We start from the raw sequence: 11,817 nt of genomic DNA, 5'->3' as shown, positions 1-11,817 counted from the left end.
AAAGTATTTTCCATTTTAATACGTCAATTTCTGTTTTCTCAAATGCCACCCAGTTTCTAAACCAATGTTGTTTAAGTCAGAAAGTGTATTAAGATTTCTGCTTGAATGATGAGTACATTCTAGAATAGTGAGCCTACCATATTCTTTTAAGTGTCTGGCACACCTGACATGAGCTCTGAGTAATTTTATGCCCTCCTAGTGGTTCTTCAGGGAACCCAGTGTCTATTCTGTCTTTTGGTAACAATACCTTGATGTACCTTTGACTTACCCCTCCCACAGTCTCAATTCGCTGTGCTTTTTATGAGGTCGACTCAACAACATACTCTGGGTATGGGCACTGTGATTGGCTTAGGGATGATCATATGTCCCAATTTTGCCCAGTAACACTTAGACACAGAACTTTATGTTTGAATTGCTGGAAGAAGATACTTGTGTCCTCCTTAACTCCCCCCCACACCCATCACACATATACACACAAAATGTACTTGTCTGGGAAGCTCCTGTCTTTTCATTAAATCTTTGACAGAAGCCAACAAGAAAGAGAGCAGAATTAAGACGTTTTCTTAGAGTGGGTCCTAGTAATATAATTTGAAACTCTGGTACTAGTATAACCATGGATATTTAACTTTTGTGCGCCAACAAATTCCCTTTTTTATTTATTTTTAAATTTGCTTAAACTTATATGTTTAAATAATTATAAATTCACATAAAATTGCAAAAATTGTACAGACAGATTCCTTGTACCCATCACCCAGCTTCTCTCAATGGTGACATCTTACATAATTATAGTGCATTATCAAAACCAGGAAATTGATTGGTATAGTAGAATTAACCAAACTATAGACCTTGCTCAAATTTTACTGTATTTTGCATGCACTCATTATTTTATGCTGTTGTGTGTAAGTCTATGATATTTTTTCATATGTATAGATTTATATAACCATCATTATAATCAACATAAAGAACCATCATTACATCATTACATCCCTACAAAGCGACTCTCTCATGCTACCCTCCTTTCTAATCATGCTCTTAACCCATGGCAACCACTTGTGCATTCTCTTTCTCTATAATTTTGTCATTTTGAGAACATTATATAAATGGAATCAGACAGTATGTAACTTTTTGAGATCGGTTCCCCTTTTATTAAAGCCTTTTGAGATTAGTTCCCTTTTGCATTAAATATTTATTATTTATTTAGGTCTTGTGTCACTTCCATCTATGTTCCAGTTGACATAATCCTCAAGGCAGAATTTTTTTTTTTAAACCTCTATTGTGTTTGCTCATTCAGTGTAACTGAAATTCCTGCTCTGGTTCTTTAGTTAGCTTCAGTCTCCCCACAGGAAATGAAATTTTACCCCGAAATCCAGCTGTGTGTCTGAGATCTCAACTGGCTTGGCTCTTGCCCCCCTCCCGCCTCCCCCTTAGGAGCTGCAGCTCTCAAACATCCAACCAGTGTATGGAATCCTAGAAAGTCGTAGGCCAGTTGTCAGCTTAACACTCTCACTTTTCAAAGTTCAATTTTGGCAGCTCTTAGTAAAGTATGATTTCTGAATTTTTGAATAGATTCTTTTCACAAGAAGAAATAGGAAAACTTAATTGAATAGCCCTATATCTGTTAATGAAAAATGAATTCAAACATAAAAGAAAATCCCAGGGTCATATCCCATCCCCAGTAAATATTATTAAACATATAAGAAAGAGATAGGAGGAGGGAACATTCTCCAACTTGTCTATAACATCAACACAAACTTGATAATGAATTCTAAAAACGACATCATAAAAAATATTACAGAGTCATATTCCTTGTGAATATAGGTGCAAAAATATTTAACAAAATAGCAAATTGAATCCAGCAATATTTATATATATATACACAAAAATATATCATGAATAGGTTGGATATGTTTCATCAATATAAAGTTGGTTTAATATTTGAAAATCAATCAAACAAATTCACTACGTTAACATAACAAAAAGTAAAATACATGAGCATATTGATAGATACAGAAAAAGTATTAAAAAAACATTCAACTGCCATTCATGATAAAGGTACTCAGTATACAAGGAAGAGAAAGAAAGATTTTCAATCTCGTAAGGGACATTTATGAAAAACCTATAGTTAACATACTTAATGGTAAAAAATGGAACATTTCCACTTCAAGATTGAGAAATGTGAATATGTTTACTTTTGCTACCTCTATTCAACACTGAGCTGGAAATACTAGTGTGAGGTAAGGAAAATAAATAAAAGACCATTCAGATTAAAACAAAAGAAGTAAAATTGTCATTATACACAGATGACATTATGTTTATGTAGAAAACCCCAAAGGAATCTTAAAAGAAAACCTACTAGAACAGTGAACTTAGCACAGAATACAAAGTTAATACACAAAAATTAATTGTATTTCTATGTATTAGCAACAGAAAACTAGGAAATCAAATTTAAAACACAGCATTCAAGGACAGGAAATATTTAACAAAACATATGCAAATCCTTCTACTATAAACTACAAAATATTGAAGAGAAAAGAGGGAAGACCAAAATAAATGAAGAGATACATAATGTTTGTGCATGTTCGTGCATTATAAGACAAATTGTTAAGAAACCAGTTCTTCAGAATGTCTGTATAGGTTCTATGTAATTCTCTTCAAAAGCCAATTAGTATTTTTTATATAAATCAGAGCCTGGCCTTAGAATTTATAGGAAATACAAAGATTCTAGAATTGACAAAACAATCGTGAAGAAGAACAAAGTTGTTAGACCTTCACTTCCTGATTTCAAGACTTAAAGTTATAGCAGTCAGGACAGTATGGTATTAAAATAAGGATAGACAAGGTGATCAATGAAACAGAATAGAAAGTCTAGAAATATAAAGATGTATTAACAGTCAGTTTTTGTTTTTTGTTTCCAGGAGAAACAGCTTTATTTGGACTGAGAGTTGGAGAGTGAGAGCAGGACCCGAGATAGCATACTGAGCTAAGGGGTAGAGATCAGTTTCCAAAATGGCAGTCAGAGCTCATCAGCCAAATGGACTCCACTTCCCAGCAGCCTTGCAGTGAGTGCAATCAATAAAAGGCCTGCTGGGAAATGTTTATTTGCCACTAAATCACCCAAGCATGCCACAATTACAAGAAAGGTACAGGTCGTTTTTTTCTTTCCATAATTAAATTTCCACAGCATCTCCCCAATCATGAGTATTACAAAAGAGTAAAAAATCACATTTTACAGATTTTAGACTTGTCTTCAGCATTCAGATCAAATCTCACCATCTTCAAAATATAGTTCTGAAAAATTCACCAGCTAAAAGTTCTATCCAAGCAGTGGGAAGACGGCCTTTGCTAGCCCATGGCAATTCTTTTCCCATTTTCCCTAGCCAGTTAGGGTTGAACAGCAGAGTGAGGCTTAGATTACAGGGATGGCGGGGGGAGGGACACAAGGGCTAATTTCCCCCAGTACAAGATGGCATCTGAAGCTTGATGGGAGAGCAGAACTGGAGAGACTTGAGGGAAGGGTCCAGGCCCTGTATTCAGTCAGAGTCACTGCTGGAAGAGGAAGGGGAGGAGGAGGAGGAGGAATGCTTGCCATGTTTGTGGTGTTTCTGCTTCTTTTTATGAGCTTTTTTCATTTTCTTTTGCATCTTCTTGTCGATCACCATTCCTGGTCCTACCATGCCAGGAGTCAATGGATTCACAGGACACATGCCAGGGGCAGGTGGTGGGTATTGAGGGGAGTAGGGGCCTGAGGGTTGGCATCTTGGATACCCTTGTGGCACAGGATGACAGGGCCCACCAGGGGGAAAGCCTGGATTCCCCTGGGGTGCTCCTGGGGGAGTGGGAAAGGGGCCTGGAGGAAAGGTAGGGGTGGCAGGTGGTGGATGGGCAGGATTGCAACCTCCAGGGTACCCAACATTAGGGGGGTGTGGATATGGTCCTGGCTGCCTGGTATTGGGATTCCATATGTTCAGGATTTCCTCCAGCCCAGGAATGGAAAAAGAAGGAAAGTGAGGAATCCAGGTGTCCTGTCACCTTTACACCACTGCTTCAACAGTCAGTCTTTAACAAAGGTAACAATATAATTCAATGGGGGAGAGAAAAGTTCCTGACCAAGTGGATATCCATATGGAAAAAACAAAAACAAACCCCAAAACTTTGATTCCCCTCGCACTTCACTCACATACATATTTTATTCAAGAAGGATCATAGACATAAATATAAAGCTAAAACTATATCTCTTATAGACAAAATACATGAGAAATTTTTCATGAACTTTGGGTAGGCAAAGATTTCTCAGGTAAGACACAGAAGGCAAAAACCATACAAGAAAATATTTATAAATTATATTTCATCAACTTAAAAATTTTGTTATCAAAAGAAATAGTTAACATTAATGAAAAGGTAAGCCACAAACTGGGAGAAAATATTATAGTATATATGTATCTAATAAAAGACATAGCTAGTATATATAAAGAATATGGAAGGGTATAATATAAGAATATATATAACATATAAATAATATAGAAAGAACTCCTATAACTCAATACTAAAAAGACAAACAACCCAATTAAAAAAAGAGTAGAGCTTTAAACAACAAGACAAATATGCTAGTAGCCAATAAGCACAAGAAAAAGTGCTCAATTTTATTAGTTCTCAGGGAAATTCTAATTAAAACTGCCATGAGATACCATTTCCCACCTTTAGAATGGCTAAGATTAAAAGTGTTTTTAGGGATGTAATGTACAGCATATTGACTATAATTAATAATACTCTATTGCAGGGCTTCCCTGGTGGTGCAGTGGTTAAGAATCCGCCTGCTATTGCAGGGGACATGGGTTCGAGCCCTGGTCCGGGAAGATCCCACATGCCGCGGAGCAACTAAGCCCTGTGCGCCACAACTACTGAGCCTGCGCTCTACAGCCCGCGACCCACAACTACTGAGCCCGCGTGCCACAGCTACTGAAGCCTGTGCGCCTAGGGCCCGTGCTCCACAACAAGAGAAGCCACCACAGTGAGAAGCCCGTGCACCGCAACCAAGAGTAGCCCCCCCTCGTCACACCTAGAGAAACCCCATGTGCAGCAACGAAGACCCAATTCAGCCAAAAATAAAAATAAATAAAATAAAATAAAATTTAAAAAATACTCTATTGTATATTTGAATGTTGCTAAGAATAGATCTTAAAAGTTCTCATCACAAGAAAAAAAATACGTTAACTATGTTTGGTGATGGATGTTAACTAGACTTATTATGATGCTCATTTCACAACATATACAAATATCAAATCATTATACTATATACCTGAAACCAATATAATGTTATACGTCAATTATATCTCAATTTTTAAAAAGGTGTTTGTAAGGGTATGGAACAATTAGAACCCTCAGAGATTGATACTGGGAGTACAAAATGGTGCAACCGCTTTAGAAAAGAGTTGTCTAGTTTCTTGAAAAGCTAAAAAAAATTTCCTAGCAATTCTACTTCTAGAAATTTACCCAAAAGAAACAAAATCTTGTATTTATAAAGAGACTTGTAAAAAATAAATAAAAATTTAGAAAAGACTTGTATAGAATGCTCATAACAACCTCTTTTGTAATAAATAAAAACTGAAAGCATCCCAAATATTCATCAGCTGGGAAATGGACAAACTGTGACATAGTCATAGAGTGGAACACAACTGAGCAATAAAGATAACTGAACTGCTGATACATGCAACAATATGGGTAAATTACAAGAACATAATTTTGAATGAAAATAAAACAGACTCAAAAGAGTATATACCTGTAATTGTATGTAGCTACTGTTCAAGAACAAGGAAGACCCTTCTGTGGTGAAAGAAACCATGGTAGGCTCAGTGCTAGGATTAGGAAGACCTGACTAGAAACCAGCAGGAGGAAACTCTATCTTGATTGAGGCACTCAATACTTGGGTATATATATATTCATCAAAATTCATTACACATAAGATATGTGGTATTACTGTCATTTAAATTATATATCAATAAAAAATTGAAACTGAAGAAAAAATTTTCTCAAATACTGACAATTTCCAAAATCAATACATATTCAATATATATCTTTAGACACACTGTGATTTGAATTTTTGCTGTCTATTTTGAATATCATTCTTCTTTATACCAACGTCAGTTCCCCAAGGTTTAGTACCTCCCAATTCCAACATTTCCCCATTTCTAACTGGTCATCTGTTGAGGTCTCAGACTATTTCAACAATAATTCTGCCCAAGTAATAGAAATAAGGACTCATTAGCTATAACTAAGTGTATAGAAACTTACTTGCAAGTGTGATGAGTTCCCCATCACTCTGGATATTCAATAAGGTCAGATAGTCATTTTATTCAGTAGGTGTTCTGTAATACCTGTTATATGCCTGTTACTGTCCTAGGGTTGTATAGCTTCAATAAATCAGGAATTAATAACTTGCAGCTGTACTTTTTAAATTTAGTCTTTTCCTTTTTCTGGCATTTCTTAGCTGCAATGATGACTGTACTTACATATACAATGGGAATAAAACCATAGGGCAGGGTTTTCATCCTGGTCATTTTTATGATCAGCAGTTCCTTCAAAGTGACCAATTTACTGGTAATTCACATCATTTTGGGGAACAAGACAAATGAATCAATCTCATTATATTCTTTGTCACATACTGGCATGATCTATGATTGTGAAAAGTTTTTGTATAAAATACTTCACTGAAACCAAAAAAAAAATCACTATCTGCAATGTAAACTCTTCACATTAGGTCATGTGTTATTCATTTGATAAAATGAATCAGAATATTTTCATTCATAAATGCAATATAGCTAAAATAAACACAAAGTTGTCAAAATCTACAATAAAATATGTAGGGTCTCCCCTCTATTTTGTTAATTCAGAACTATTTTATATTTCTTTGGATATATACGTACTATATTTATCTAATCTATTCTTGTCTTGAAATCAAAGATATTATAAAATATAGGCTTTTATTATTGCTACAACTATTAAATTAATCTACTAATAAGTTCTGTGATAAAATCCATTACTTATTCAAATAATCAGAGCTGTCAAAATTATCAACTTAGTAAGCAAAACTTTTGTTTGCCAACTTATTACCTAAATTAGATGAGATTAATGTAAAATTTTAGTTACATTTTTCAACCGCTCTCAACATATACTTTTTGTTTCACTGAATTTTGTTTTTATAATGTTAATATGCTCTATATTATATCAAATGCCTTTTTATAAGACTTAAAGCAAATACTAGCTAAAGAATTCTGTGTTTGCCAAATTCTGAATAGGAAATAGAAAATTAGATTAGAGTTATTTAGAAATATTTAATTTTATAAACTTCAAAGTAATTCATAGTCAATGGAAATAGTGTCAACTTTTTATCTATTGTGAAACTATCTAATTGCATAACAGGGTTGCTAGTACATTGTGATTCAACACAGTTTAAGAGAAAATTTGTAAATATATTTTTATAAATTCCCAGCTAATTATTAAAGATATAATATCATAAAATCTATTTATAAATGTAAATTCATGTTTTATTTGTTTGCCTAAATTATTCCCATGGGAAAAAATGTCTTCCATACCTTAAAATATTTAAGCTTCCATTTTAAGATCTGCTTGTCAGTGGTGAAACTAAGCATGATTATTTTAGTTCAATTAAAAAGGCATTTTGACAAAAATGCTGAAGGGATCCATGGGATAACAGGCTGAACTGTAACAGCATCTGCTACAGAGCTCTAAACCCTCATGATTAAAACTGGGGCAACAGTTCCAAAATCGGTAGAGCAAGTAGGATAGGAGAGTGAGACATGAGATGCTCTGTGGCTTCATCCGGGCCACTCTGGACGTCTGTGGGAGGCAAGCCAATCTGTACACTTCCCTGGGGCACTGTGACCTGGAGCTGAGAGAAACCCTTTGCCTTTGGCTGTGGAGTTGTGATAAGCAGTGTGGCTGACAGGGTCTTGGTGTTCCGGCCAGGTGTCAGGCCTGAGCCTCTGAGGTGGGAGAGCCAAGTTCAGGACATTGGTCCGCCAGGGACATCCTGGCCCCACATAATATCAATTGGCGAGAGCTCTCCCAGAGATCTCTGTCTCAATGCTAAGATGCAGCTCCACTCAACGACCAGCAAGGGCCAGTGCTGGACACCCCATGCCAAACAAATAGCAAGACAGGAACACAATCCCACCCATTAGCAGAGAGGCTGCCTAAAATCATAAAAAGTTCACAGACACCCCAAAAAAAACCCCACCGGACAAGGTCCTGCCCACCAGAAAGACAAGATCCATCCTCATCCACCAGAACACAGGCACCAGTCCCCTCCACAAGGAAGCCTACACAACCCACTGAACGAACCTTACTCACTGGGGGCAGACACCAAAAACAACGGGAACTACGAAACTGCAGCCTGTGAAAAGGAGACCCCAAACACAGTAAGTTAAGCAAAAGGAGAAGACAGAGAAATACACAGCAGATGAAGGAGGAAGGTAAAAACTCGCCAGACCAAACAAGTGAAGAGGAAATAGGTAGTCTACCTGAAAAATAACTCAGAGTAATGATAGTAAAGATGATCCAAAATCTTGGAAATAGAATGGAGAAAACACAAGAAACGTTTAACAAGGACTTAGAAGAACTAAACAGCAAACAAACAGTGATGAACAACACAATAAATGAAATTAAAAATTATCTAGAAGGAATCAATAGCAGAATAACTGAGGCATAAGAACAGATAAGTGACCTGGAAGAAAAAATAGTGGAAATAACTGCCACAGAGCAGAATAAAGAAAAAAGAATGAAAAGAATTGAAGACAGTCTCAGAGACCTCTGGGACAACATTAAATGCACCAACATTCGAATTATAGTGGTCCTAGAAGAAGAAGAGAAAAAGAAAGGGACTGAGAAAATATTTGAAGAGATTATAGTTGAAAATTTCCCTAATATGGAAAAGGAAATAGACAAACAAGTACAGGAAAAACAGAGAGTCCCATACAGGATAAATCCAAGGAGAAACACACCAAGACACATGTTAAAAAACTATCAAAATTAAATACAAAGAAAAAATATTTAGGGGGCTGGAAAAGCAGGCGCTGGGCTTAGACCCAGAGTGGCTGCCATGGCTCGGGCTGCCCAGGCTGTAGGTGTCTTTAAAATATATATATATATAGTTAAAGCAGCAAGGGAAAAGCAACAAATAACACACAAGGGAATCTGCATAAAGTTAACAGCTGATCTTGCAGCAGAAACTCTGCAAGCCAGAAAGGAGTGGCAGGACATATTTAAAGTGATGAAAGGGAAAAACCTACAGCCAAGATTACTCTACCCAGCAAGGATCTCATTCAGGTTTGATGGAGAAATCAAAAGCTTTACAGACAAGCAAAAGCTAACAGAATTCAGCACCACCAAACCAGCTTTACAACAAATGCTAAAGGAACTTCTCTAGGCAGGAAACACCAGAGAAGGAGAAGACCTACAAAAACAAATCCAAAACGATTAAGAAAATGGTAATAGGAACATACATGTCGATAATTACCTTCAATGTAAATGGATTAAATGCTCCAACCAAAAGACATAGACTGGGTGAATGGATACAAAAACAAGACCCATCTATATGTTGCCTACAAGAGACCAGCTTCAGACCTAGGGACACATAAAGACTGAAAGTGAGGGTATGGAAAAAGATATTCCACGCAAATGGAAATCAAAAGAAAGCTGGAGGAGCAATTCTTATAACAGACAAAATATACTTTAAAATAAAGACTACTACAAGAGACAAAGAAGGACACTACATAATGATCAAGGGATCAACCCAAGAAGAAGATATAAGAATTGTAAATATTTATGCATCCAACATAGGAGCACCTCAATACATAAGGCAACTGCTAACAGCCATAAAAGAGGAAATCAACAATAACACAACAACAGTAGGGGACTTTAACACCCCACTTTCACCAATGGACAGATCAACCAAAATGAAAATAAATAAGGAAACACAAGCTTTAAATGACACATTAAACAAGATGGACTTAATTGATATTGATAGGACATTCTATACAAAAGCAACAGAATACACTTTCTTCTCAAGTGGTCATGGAACATTCTCCAGGATAGATCATATCTTGGGTCACAAATCAAGCCTTGGTAAATTTTTAAAAATTGAAATAATATCAAGTACCTTTTCCAACCACAGTGCTCAGAGACCAGATATCAATTACAGAAAAAAAAAACTGTAAAAAATACAAACACATGGAGGCTAAACAATACACTATGAAATAACCAAGAGAACACTGAAGAAATCAAAGAGAAAATAAAAAAATACCTAGAAACAAATGACAATGAAAACACGATGACCCAAAACCTATGGGATGCAACAAAAGCAGTTCTAAGAGGGAAGTTTATAGCAATAAAATCCTATCTCAAGAAACAAGAAAAATCTCACATAAACAACCTAAACATACACCTAAAGCAATTAGAGAAAAAAGAACAAAAAAAACCCAAGGTGAGTAGACGGAGAGAAATCATAAGGATCAGACCAGAAATAAATGAAAAAGAAATGAAGGAAACAATAGTAAAGATCAATAAAACAAACTAAAAGCTGGTTCTTTGAGAAGATAAACAAAATTGATAACCCATTAACCAGACTCATCAAGAAAAAAAGGGAAAAGACTCAAATCAATAGAATTAGAAATGAAAAAGGAGAAGTAACAACTGACACTTCAGAAATACAAAGGATCATGAGAGGTTACTACAAGCAACTATATGCCAATAAAATGGACAACCTGGAAGAAATGGACAAATTCTTGGTAAAGCACAACCTTCCGAGACTGAACCAGGAATAAATAGAAAATATAAACTGACCAATCACAAGCATTGAAATGGAAACTGTGATTAAAAATCCTCTAACAAACAAAAGCACAGGTCCAGATGGCTTCACAGGCGAATTCTATCAAACATTTAGAGAAGAGCTAGCGCCTATCACTCTCAAACTCTTCTAAAATATAGCAGAGGGAGGAACACTCCCCAACTCATTCTACGAGGCCACCATCACCCTGATACCAAACCAGACAAAGATGTCACAAAGAAAGAAAACTACAGGCCAATATCACTGTTGAACATAGATGCAAAAATCCTCAACAAAATACTAGCAAACAGAATCCAACAGCCATTAAAAGGATCATACACCATGATCAAGTGGGGTTTATCACCAGAATGTAAGGATTCTTCAATATACCCAAATCAATCAATGTGATTAACCATATTAACAAATTGAAGGAGAAAAACCATATGATCATCTCAATAGATGCAGAAAAAGCTTTCAACAAAATTCAACATCCATTTATGATAAAAAACCTCCAGAAAGTGGGCATAGAGGGAACTTACTTCAACATAATAAAGGCCATATATGACAAACCCACAGCAAACATCATTCTCAATGGTGAAAAACTGAAACCATTTCCACTAAGATCAGGAACAAGACAAGGTTGCCCACTCTCAACACTATTATTCAACATAGTTTTGCAATTTTTAGCCACAGAAATCAGAGAAGAAAAAGAAAAGGAATCCAAATTGGAAAAGAAGAAGTAAAATTGTCACTGTTTGTAGATGACATGATACTGTACCTAGAGAATCCTAAACATGCTACCAGAAAACTACTAGAGCTAATCAATGAATTTGGTAAAGTAGCAGGATACAAAATTAATACACAGAAATCTCTTGCATTCCTATATACTAATGATGAAAAATCTGAAAGAGAAATTAAGGAAACACTCCCATTTACCACTGCAACAAAAAGAATAAAATATCTAGGAATAAACCTAC

General features: G+C 35.8%; 1 pseudogene; it reads right to left on the bottom strand.

Annotated features, from left to right (window-relative positions):
• Positions 1 to 3,406: 3,406 nt before the first annotated feature.
• Positions 3,407 to 6,312, bottom strand: LOC132373775 (proline-rich protein 13-like; annotated as a pseudogene).
• Positions 6,313 to 11,817: the final 5,505 nt, after the last annotated feature.

This window comes from Balaenoptera ricei, chromosome 10 (genome assembly GCF_028023285.1).
Source record: "Balaenoptera ricei isolate mBalRic1 chromosome 10, mBalRic1.hap2, whole genome shotgun sequence".
Classification (NCBI taxonomy): Eukaryota; Metazoa; Chordata; class Mammalia; order Artiodactyla; family Balaenopteridae; genus Balaenoptera; species Balaenoptera ricei.
This window is presented reverse-complemented; position numbering and strand designations above follow the sequence as displayed.